Source organism: Channa argus, chromosome 15 (genome assembly GCF_033026475.1).
Source record: "Channa argus isolate prfri chromosome 15, Channa argus male v1.0, whole genome shotgun sequence".
NCBI classification, from domain to species: Eukaryota; Metazoa; Chordata; class Actinopteri; order Anabantiformes; family Channidae; genus Channa; species Channa argus.
Window position 1 is genome coordinate 10,386,519 of NC_090211.1, and position 12,492 is coordinate 10,399,010.

The window sequence follows — 12,492 nt, forward strand, 5'->3', positions numbered from 1 at the left end:
GATGATAATTATTAGAGTGCAAGAGAAAAAGATATTGACCCATTTTATCTTTCCTTTGTTGTGTCTGTAATCTGAGCCATTCATATATAATTACCCAGTCACTGCCCTAGTGAACGCTGAGGGCTTCGATGTGTCTATTTGCATGTACAAATAAGCAGTCACTCAGGAAAATTGGGTTTATTGAAGTTTACTTTGAGTCCAGACAGCTCTTATCTTAAGATGACAATCTACTGGTCGTGTCAAATAATAAATCGACGGAATGTATATTTTTTACTCTACTCGCAGAAAACAAGTCATCACAGGATTCAAGTCAACTTCAAAAATTCAAAATGTTGCTGTTTTCTGGACGGAGTTAGCCAGCAGTAATTTACTCACTCCATTATTATTTTCTCGTCTTCTGGTTTCCTGTAACCGTGGCACAAACTAACGACTTTAGCCACAATCTACCCGATCATATTCGGTGTGCATTAGGATGAGACTCTGAGCAACACTCTCTCTTTGCAGCCTGCATTAACATTCACCTCATCTCTAGATTGTATTCAGATATGAATTATCCATATTACTTTTACACCTGGAATTAAAAATGTGTTTCAGCTGCCCAATGAATCTGCAGTTCCGGTGTAATTATAATTTTCAATCCTGACAATATCCACTTGCAGTTACAGAATTGTTCATCTAATCCGTTATAAGCATCATCTCATAGGTTTTAGAGGAGGCTTTATTCCGCTTTTGTACATGTTGCATTGTTTTCATGGATAAACAGCACATCTGGTCAACAATGTTTTAATGCAACCAGTGCTTTTTTACTTTTTTTGATATTTCTCTGTTACAAAGAGTGCACACATTCTGTGCATAGGAGTAAATGGAACTACAGACAAATTAAAAGAGAGTGTTCAAAACAACTTATTCTTAATAAAATAGGTGGCCTAACTTATAATCTAAATGAGACAAGTGTACACTAGTTGTTGTACTACGAGCCTGGCCAGCCTGAAGGCAGTCCGCACAAGCAAGGTATTGATTCAATTGCATCTTATGTAATATCACGGTGAACTAATGCAACCAGAGATCCTTCAGTGTGACTCATCAACATGCAACACAAAGACCCAAAACACAGTAAAATAAGTGTCTCAGATGCACCACACACAAAGTTATACTGTCAATGCAAACCACATCAGGCCCTTGACACTTTGTTAATATAGTTACAGCTCGGGGACTGCTGTCCCAGCTTGGGATTTAGGTCTTCTAATATGAAATGACCGCATTCTGAACTCTGCCACAGTCTGAGCCTGTCTGCTGGAGCTGAGATGAACAGCCATTGTGGGGAGGTTTTGGCAGGTACAGCCGCCTGGACTGTTATCGTGCTCGCTGTAATTTAAGTTGCAGTACTGTGGCCGGCCCGGTACCACACCCCGTTGTTCCACTGGGGCTGACAGCTGAGAGTGTTTATAAGGCTGCAATTAGACAGAAAATGACAGAATGGATACAAGTGACCATCCTTTTGCCATTTACAAGACTACAGAGGGTCCATGTCCAGTGACTAAAGACAATATGCAAAACATTATCAATAAATTATTGTCAGGACTCAAATCTACACACACACACACACACACACACACACACACACACACACACACACACACACACACACACACACACACACACACACACACACACAGCAATCGTAAATAAACAGCTCAATTATGGACTAATGGTCTGAGAAGCGAGCTTGTGACCGACAGCTCACAGGTTCAGTCCATGGACCCACAAGACTGTATCTGGTTGAGACAAGTGAAAAACCTTAATAAACATGCTATGTCTAAAAAAAAAACAACCAACACACAAAAGGCAATTTGATGGTGTTAGTGTTGGCATCCATTGAGTAACAATGTATAGTTTTGGTGTCTACAGTTAATATAAATCACTTCATGAGAAAAATGACTTCAAGTGATCCTTCTGGGCATTTTCCACATGATTTATTATTAGAAATTGCTCTGCAGTAATTTTGGAAAAACATAAGTTTCTTACACATGTATCACCTTCTTATTATATAGCAACTGTTAAAAAAAAAGGATATTATTATTTTTATTTTTATTTTTTTTAACGCAGAATAACATTGTGGAGCATTAAAACTGGATTTTAACATCACACAGGAACATTTACGATTAGTCATTTAGCAGACGCCAAAGCGACTTACAAGTGAGAAACATCACATTTAATGCAACAAACCACTTTTTGATTCTAAAGAGCAATTACCAATGTGAGAATCCCATTCTTTCTGTATGAGCCTGACAAACAAATTTGGATCAGTGTCACACAAACTTCTGTGGAAAGCATTTGGCTTTCATTAGCATATCAAATATAATCTGGTTAACGTATATGTGAAGACACGCTGAACAGGAAAATGGGCCAAACAAGAAACCTGAAATGGGGGGTCATGCATTCATAAACACAAACACAATGTGCAAATACCCACTTTGTAGTCCTGCTCTGTAGCGGTACACCCTGGGTATGTGCTGTATGTTTTAATGTTAATTTGGTTGTAGCGAATGACAAAAATAAAAGCAAAAGTTTGGCCAATGGAAGCAATCTCAAAATTGCATTTGCCTTAAAATGCACATGCAGGTAGTGCTTTTTGGAAATTGGAATAAATTAATATAATACCTGTCCCATGATTTTTTTTCCTATGCCCTTATTCAGATGTGTCTATCTGAATATATTTTTAACAAATGTATAGGTATTGTTACTCCTCCTGTAATTTTTATTATTCAACAAATGTTTAGACATCAAATGAGAGAATAGAAGGAAAATGGAGGTAGACTAAAGTTGCATGCAATGATTTAGGCCGTTATAACCAACCTGCCTGAACACAAAATGGTGTCCTGATGTGATGGGTTTTCACACAATAAAGATGTTTTCCCTTTTCGCATCCTGCTTGTCCACATAACACCCCAAAATTAAAAAAAAATTCAAAACAACTGACTGATTTTTACGCCATTTGCCCTATAATTGGTAAAACTCAGGTGGCATAGTTGAAAGCTTCATGTCTATATGTACAACTTTAATCCAGCCAAGGATTCAAATGCCATTGTGTATTAGGCCATTTTGACGAATTGGTTTGACCACAACAATATGTCTTTTACCAAACTAACTGTTTGATGTTTATGACAAGCCACACTGGATGCTTTAGTTCACTTACACAAATAAAAGTAGTTCAGTTTTTTTAGTGCTGTTGGTTCTCCTAACATATAAAAGCAATTTGCTTTGACAAATGAGAGGCACATTTAATGAAATTAGAGCTACAATAATAATATATTCTCTCCCTGCTCCACTATGCTCTTCTACTATCTGTTACACTCTGCCACTCTCTACACAGCTCTATTATATATAGGTATTAGTCATTGCCAAATCTTCATAAAAAATAATTCTGCAAAGTTCTCTAATTAAGCAGAAATTATTGAAGTACTCTGACAGGTTAAATGTCGCGGAAATGTCCCTCATTTTTAAAAGTGAGCATTTCTGCACGGTTGCTAGAATATTCATTTAGCCTCAAAGGAGGGACAGAAAGCACCCCTCCACAGTAAAATACATTTTGGAATATGTTTATGCCAAAAAAATTACACATTGTAGTTTTAATATGTCAAAAGTGTTATGTTTTGCAAGGATCCAAATATAACTTTTGCTCTGCTTAATAGTTAGCAGAAGTTTGCATGTTTAAGATTGCTGTTAGTTTTGTGTTACCAGAAAGGAATTAAGTAAGAGACAAATGGATGACCAAGCAGCGAGAAACTGGAGCATTTAAAGTACAGTAATAACAATTTATGGCTAATTGTTGGAGCTGGCAGCTATTGATTTAGTTAGGTATTAAGTCTGTTCCTGTACAAATTCGCACTGACTGTCATTAATAATACCGATCATTTGCAGTAATGACATAATTTTGTAAATTAATAATGTGTTCCGAAGCCCTGCAGTGTGCACAAGCTTCCATTGGTCATTCTACACAAATGTTGATTCTGCATAAAATAGAACCTGTTTTGCAGCACTTGCATATACAGTACATTAGACTGGGTTGTTATTTCCCCCTCTATCCTATTGTTGTGATGTTTGCATACTGTAGCTCTGAAAATTCTGAATTCCTGAGTGTGCTGTTTCAAACTAAATATGTTATTTGTCACTTTAGCCTGTTACTGTATTGTTGTTTGAAAGCTCAACTTGCTACCACCTCTTACAGTCGACTGTCAGATTGATTAACTGATGCTGGGATTGACGGTATTGATTTGTTTGCTCTACTATTACAGATCTCAGTGGGGAGAAATGTAGCTGTGTCCCATTTCAAGAGCTGCTTACTTCAAACGTAGGGAATTCAAGACAAAATACATCATAACGTGTCAACAAGGTCTTTTTTCATTTGAAAGTCTACTCAAGTTGTGGCCAAGGGAAAGAAAATTTGGAGGACACGTCATTAGTGGCCCTCAGTACACAGCAATCTTGCTGCTCAGCCACGAGTTTTCCAGTGTGAGACAGTCCTTTATTTGTGACTTTAACCAGGTTGTGTTTAAACCTGTGTTAACATATGAGTACCAACAAAATGCTCCACTAGTTTCTGTTTCTGTACTGTAATATAATCCTTGATTAAAATTTGACCCACTGGCTGCAAAGAATGCATTTTCGTAGGCGTACATATCTCCTGCGTGTTCAACGCTTTCATGTTCAAGCATGTCAAGTCCTCTTAAAGGAAGTTATGGCTTTAATATTTCTTTGGAGCAATTGTTGGCCTCCCGCTGGAGAAAGGATTTAATGATAATGTGTGCGAATTGTTTGTTTTATCTCAGCTTTTGTTTTCCGACCATCCCCCTTAATGGCAGAATACACACATTTCATAGATCCTTTTTGCCAGTAATATCCATGTAGTGATGAATTAGACAATACTGTGTATCAAGATTAAGTTACATATTTATCTATGCATAGAAATTGGTAAGATAAATCTTATGACTTAGACTTTAGGTCCATTGTTTGCTTCCATCCATGCACATATAAAAATAATACCATTATTAACAGAAATACATACATATTAAATCAAACCTGCCACGAGTTAACAGTCATAACAGTCAATAGTGTTACACTGATATTGTATTTCCAACAATCATTCACAAACATGATATATAAAAAAACTGCAGTTATACTTTATGGTTAAGATCAACAGCTTTCGGCTTGTCCCTTCAGGGGAACATGTTCCGCGTGGTGATTTGGCATCTGTTTTTACGCCGGATGCCGCAACACTCCCATTTTTATCCCCACTCAGGACTAGCACCAAGTTGGCCCTTGGTGCGTGGCTGAGTGGGGCCACACCTGGTGGGGTGGGAGTTCATCGTCCAGCCTTCTGCATCCCAGCACCATGCTCGAACACTGAACCACCAGGGCCCTTCAGTTATATTTTTACTGTATGCTTCTAACTACAGTTTACTATTCTTCAAGGTGTTTATTATCCCAGTAGCTGCTGCACTGCCAGGTCACTCACAACACGTCTATTAGTCGATAGCTTACCTGAAACAAAACAAATGGCCTTATTTTATTTATTATTTTTGAACGGCATTCGTGATTATCATTGGACTATGCTGCAACTACATTGTCTTTCCTGTTTGAAAATGGCTAGAGTGTCAATGCTGAGGTGAAATGATAGATACTATCCTTTACTTGATCAATAATTCTGCTTCCCTCCAATGTTGACCAGCCTGCCACACTGCAGACTAATTAGATGATAAAAAGTGATGGATGTGTATTAAAGTTAGCTGCTCCTTAAGAGAACTCCTAAGGGATTTGTACCATTTCCCGTTGACCTTTGGAGTCCTAACTTTATTGTAGGTGGATGCAGTTATTTCAGTTTGTTAAATGTTTGGATGCAGTCTCCCCAAGAATGGATAAAAAGAAAGACAGGCTTTGACTGGCTCATACAGGTATGTTCAGCAGTATCAGGATGAGTTGACAATTACTGTAGGAAAAACAAAGAAGGTGTATATCAAAGCGACTTTGAGTCTGCATCGACTGGGTATTCCCACAGGAACGTGAGAGGCCACTTTAACACACGTTGAATAGATTAATATATCCCAATTTAAGGTAATTGTCAAGATGCCAGCATTTTGAAGTAGATTTTGTGCAGCCTGTGAGCAAACTAGTTTATCTTCACAGAGGCAAAGAGCAAGTTTCTTTCTCCAGCTGCACAAAATGACCAGCACTCTGTTCTAGAACAAAAATTCATTTGAAGACTCTTCCAATCTCCTCCTCTCATCTGCTCCCCACACATTCTCAGCCGCCACGAAAAAACTAAACCCCACCAGAAAGGTAAATCCAAAACAAGGCCCGCATTTCTGACATGATAAACCTTTAAAAGAACATAAAGTCTCTCTTATTGCTTTTACAATTTTGAATGTGAACATATTAAATATATAACCTAAATTTATGGTACACTGATTAGAGGGAAGGTGTCCATGTCTTTCTTTGTCTAATTAAATTGTTTGCAGAGGATTTGGTGTTTTTCCTCATTTTCCCTCATACTGTTTACTCATGCATTTTGATCAAATTCTCTTTTTTACTCATCCTTCCTTTGTGCCAGTGTGCTATCTTTAGAGTGTTGATGTTAGACTGATGCAACACTCGCCATGCTTTGCTTTTTTCTTTAAACGTGTCAGAGCACAGCCAAATAATAGGGAACAATTAGATCCATAGTGAAAATGCTATGTTGTAAGCATCTTCACAGAAACAAAAACCTCCTAAATAAAATTCTTTTGGGGTTGGCCTAAAAATCTTTTCCCCACTCTGTCATTGGTGTGTTTTAAATTTATTTTGAATTGATGACATCTGTTTGCCATTTCCACAACTTGTGCTCTGGAAGTCCGCCCCTGTTGTAATGTCCTCCACAAAGCTGCTGTAAAGTCTTGCTTTTTCCAAGGCGTTATGGCGACACGCTGGCTGAAGCTGCATGGGGATGAGCTGCACGTGGACAACAGACCTTCTCCTGAGTCATTGTTCCTGTGTTAGCAAGGCGTCCCACGGTGCCTCCCAGGTGTGGCTCCCTCAGCATAATTAAGGTGGGATCTGTCAGGGCTTCTGTGCCAGGGTCATTCATCAACTGGATCACCTGCAAGATTAATGTGCACTTGCTGCAGCGCTCCAATGGATTGCTGCCACTTGCTGAGATCATTAGCGTTGGCCTCCGTATGACTGCAGAGGGCTCCGCTCAGTGGATGGGGAGATTTGCAGCTTTGCATACTTAATGAATAGTCCATCATTGCCTAATTAAGGGATTATTGGAGACACTTGTGTCCAGTCCCCCGGACAGTAAACCATAACTGAAGGGCAAACTAGATAGATTAGCTCCCCCTGCTTCGTAGCGAAGTGCAAAGTAATGAAACTGCTGACAAAAGTAAGCTCAAAGGAAAACGAGGAGGGAGTGTGTCGTTACACAGCATATAAATCTCATTGTTAAATAACTCAGAGTTTTTACAGCATGAGGAGTCAAGATTGCAACTTTTCACTAGATAAGCAAAGCTGAGAATCATGCACCATTGGACACTTAAAAAGTTAGAAAGTAAAGAAAGTAAAATTACTTTTACTTTCATCATTGTAGTCAGGTCTTATATTTATAACTAAAATTAAAAGATTAAAAATGTGACCAGAGTGATTAAAAAAATGACTCTTCCTAACTTTATATTAGAGATTGTGAAAGTGTTTAGCATATGCATATGTTTAAAAAATGTTTTCCAGTAATGGTTATTTTACTGCACATGTTATTTGTAGTAAAACATGTTTAACATTTAAATCCCTTTCTACAAGTCGTAAAGCCACTTCCTTCAACAGGATGGGACATCTACTGCATGTCCCATATGTAGGCATTAAAAGATGAGCTTTTGGGGAGCTGAAGGTTGTGTGTTTGTACTTCAGTTGTTAATTGTCTCTGTCGGCTGTTTGGTGCCGAGCAGACACTTTAATTTTTTTTTTTATAGCTGGTTAACTGAAAACAGCTGCCTCCTCTTACCTGAAAATGAGGCTATTAGATCAGTTACAGAGAAGCAAAACTGTAAACTTGCAAGACAAACAGCTAAAAAGAGTTGAAACCAGCTTTTAATTTCCTAAAATTTACAGGTGCATCGAGCAGTCGCTGAGGATACAGAACATGTTGGCAAACAGCACACACGTCTTTCATATTCAGCTAACACAGAGCAACGTGTACATAGGCAAACAATTTTCTTTTCTTTTTACAGATTTGCTTACATACAGACCATATACTGTATATGGTCTTTCAAAAACAGGAAAACAAGAAACCTCTGAATATGTGTTTAACTGACATTTATTTACCTCATGTGTAGTATAATGTGGGGCAAAACCAGTTTGTCTGATTTGGATGCCTACAGCTTTATCTGTGGAGCTTCATGAAAACTGGGAGACTTGAGACAATACTGGGAAACCAAACCATGAAAGCAACTAAAACTTGCATAGTGATGGTGTGTGTTATGTCTTACTTGCTTCGGTCATACAAGATATTCCTTTACAGTATTCCTTTAATTCAATAGCAAATAAATATTACTCATATTAATATTACATCAGTGTAATTTGTAAGACTTTTGTCCGTTGCGTTGAATGTATTCAACATGCAACGACCAGTTGTGACTAGAACGACTAGATGTTATCAGAAACATCAACATGATTATTATTTTCTGCAACAACACATTTGCATAGACATAAATCTGAATATGCTAAAATTTCTAAAAAACAAAAGGAGCCTCCACTTGTGTAATTTTACAGTTTCACATTGAGAGTGGAGGGGAGGGCTAAGCACAGCTTTTCTGGCTGTAAGCCTCCCTGTATATGAGGCTTGTTTTTCATTGACTGTGTCAGGAATCAAGAGGGCTAATCCCTCAGAGACTTCAGATGAAAGTTTCAAAAGAAATAATGAAAGGCATACTGCCTGAGGGTGCATATCGGGGTGAACGTACAGCAAGCTGGAGAGAACAGCAGCGGTGCACGACAAGCAGCAAAGGAAGAACATAACAGCTTCCCTTGCTGCCACCCCCACCAGTCTAACTATAAATCACATATTCTGTCTCCGAGACATAAACAAATACACAGCAGAGCACATCAGAAACTTGGCACAGCATGAATACTTATAAAACGTAACATTTTTGTACTTTAAAAATTATCTGAATGATCCGTAAAACATCACAAGAGACTTTATAAAAGGGAACAAGAGACCACTGTGTTTTTGCAATTGGCTTTGTATAAAAATGTCCTCTCCAAGTATTAAGCAATCTTCCAAATTGGAGCATTTGCATATTTTGTGACTATGATATATGTAATTACAAGGATGTGCTCTATATGATACAAAGCCATTGAATCAGATTTGGCAGCTATGCTTAAAAAAGGTTCTCTGTGTGCCGTTTTGTGATCAAGTGTGCTTTTGTGTCTGTGTGCATGTTTGCATTTATTTGTCTGTGCCTGTGTGGGTGCATGGGTGAGTGCCATGTGCAATCTGTCCACGTTGTTAGGTAGGTAGATATGAAATTTAAAGTCTCTTGGCTTCAAGCTTTGGGGAAGTAAAACAATGTGCAGGAATATGCATGATATATAATTTTGCTGTTAAAACCCAGAATTTGTGTGTTGCTATAAAACATAAGAGCATTTAAAAAAGTAGGCAAACTTTCTCCATTCACACCTTTACACCTCAATATGGCTGTGTCACTGTTACACCTGTTAGCTGACTCCTTGTCAATGTGCACCATCTGTAGTCTTGCAAAAGGCCATCAAGTCACTTAAGCTGTAAAGTAACTGCATGTGATACTTTATTAAACTGACCCTTGTTTTATATTTAAGTTGACATTGCAGCTATTAGTAAAAAAAAACACCATATGTTCCTTTAATTTCTTTGAGTTTGAGAAGATACTCACAAATACCTGCAGTTGGCTTTATGACGTGTTTCACAAACAAATCATTCTCCTGACCTCAAGTCAAGCAGCAGATGAGACGTGAACTGGAGCTGCATAGTGTGTGCACTATACCTCTGAAATGACCAAATTAGAATGCTATACTGTTCATGAGCATTGTGCATTGAATGGAGAACACCCTAATAGCACTGGCAGAAAAATGCATCTGCATTCTGCTGTTCATACATATGTAAATCTTTCTTTTCCTCTCTGCATATTAATGATTTGTAGGTAGAGCCGGGCAATAACCCTTGCAATTATTAATGCGCAAATATGATTTTGAAAGATGTTGTTCAGTCACATTTTTTTATACAATGACATTAGTTTGAATGGTAATGGTTGGTATCACTGCTGCCAGCCACAGGCAACTTGTACTATTCACTGGGGCTTAAACCATTGCTCATAGCTGACTATTTTACAAACACCTATTCAGTTTGACCTAAATTATTAGGATTGTTGCAGATACACTAATGAAATAGTGCTAAACCCTGTGCCCATTTATGCGGTTAGAGTTTCATATTATTCTGAACAGTTTCTGCTCATATTTGTGTCTTTATACCAAAATAAAAGTGGACACTCTGTACAGTCCCTTATAATTTAGCTTTTAGCACAGAATTCAGCACACAGCTTGCAAACCTTGCTGGTGGGAAGAGGTGCAGTGATCAAATGAGATGCTTCAAATAAAATGAAAAGCTTCTACAATAGCATACTTCTACTTAATTCTTTTTTTATACTTTACTAATTCGATAGGAAATCGTTGTTAAGGACATTCAATGTGCTACTACTATTTTTTGGTTCAGTGTCTTGTGACAAGGACACTCCAACATGTGGAAAAAAAGGAGCCAAGAAGTAAAACACCAATCAGAGCGCGTGTGCATGACAAAAGGCTGCTGCAATGTAGTGGGCCACATTAGATGCATCTGAATGCAATATACTATATGAAGTACTGGCTCATACAGTAACTGCCCTTGCACAATGCATATAGAAAAAATAAAAAGCTTGTGATATTCTACAGATATGGTCCAGATTCTTGTTAGGATAAAAATAAAGAATGTCCAGATATGTGGGGTTTTCGTGCAGTGTATGCATTATCTTTCTTTGCTGCAAGCCTGGATGACTGAGGGGAAGAATGGTATGCATTTTCCTGTGACCAAGCTGGGGGGTAATTTAAAGGATTTATCACAGACAAGATAATGTTGGGTGCAAAGGGAACATTTGTCTAGATGTGAGATTCAGGATATACAGTACCTTTACATTCAGAGAAGACCAGAGGGTAAATGTTCGCATGGGAACGAAATACGGTCCTGCTCACTGGAGTTTGATAACATCCAGACAGAGGTTAAGTTTATCCACTGTGTTGACAGATAAAGATTCTGGTTTTGGTTTTTCCATTTCTTGCAGGATTTACTCAGCTCTTATCACTAAAATGTTACACGGTAGGAAAATACACAGAGCCTAACGTTGTCTGAACAGCACTCTAAGACCACTGGATATGTGTTTCAATTGTTTATCATGATGACTGATATTCAGACTGAGTTGGTATTTTGAAGTATAAATATTGAAGATGCATGATAATTAAATTTGCTGAAATGTGTTCTAGAATGTATTCCATGATGATATTGTACGACACAGAAACAGACTTGTTTTATTTTATTATATTATTCCTGGTTATTGCAATATTGTTTTTTCCAGTCTCTGTTATCTCTGTAAGGTGAGTACATAAATACAAATTTCATTTAAATGTAAATAATCATGTCACATTAGCATATTTTTGTAAACACCAAAAGTTTGAAATTTATGGAACAGAATAGTAATGCTTTTATATATTAATTATATTAATTCACATTGCTCACTGGTCCAGCAGATCTGTGGCAGGTCACTGCAGGGTACTCAGTCTGCCTGTAGCTGAAAAATAAAAAACAGTATTGACACAGTGAATGCAGTGCCAGTTAGTTAACGGCCCTGACACAGATGGCCCCTAACCACTGTGTGTTATGCAGGGATAGAGTTTGAACGTAGACATAGAACCTAAAATAAGAACAACATGGTGAAAATTCTATTTAATACTTTTCAAACTCAGTGACTGTCAAATAAACGCACCACTCATGTTTTGCATGCATGATACAGTTAACATTACCTGAAGCCAAACTCTGTCACACTTACTTTTATATGATGAACAGTAGTTAAATGTTTAAGCAAAACATTCAAACCTGTTGCAAGTACTGTTAAATCTGGCTGCTGTTTCAATCACTTTGGGAAAGTGTAGCTAGAGTTTATAGCACTGAAGCTGATTTGGCATGTTCCCTACGGGTCACTGAGTTATTACGCATTCATAAATGTCATCTGTCCTTTTTTCTTTTGTTTGTTTGTTTAGTTTTCTTTTTTCTCTCTGTCTTACAGCTCAGAGGCAGCAACAGGAGCCTGTTGATTTAAACAAAGTTGATGAAAGGTTTAACAAAGGATTTCTTTCACTGCAGAGTTTCACAGATCACAGATTACTATTATTACTTTTTTTCAACCC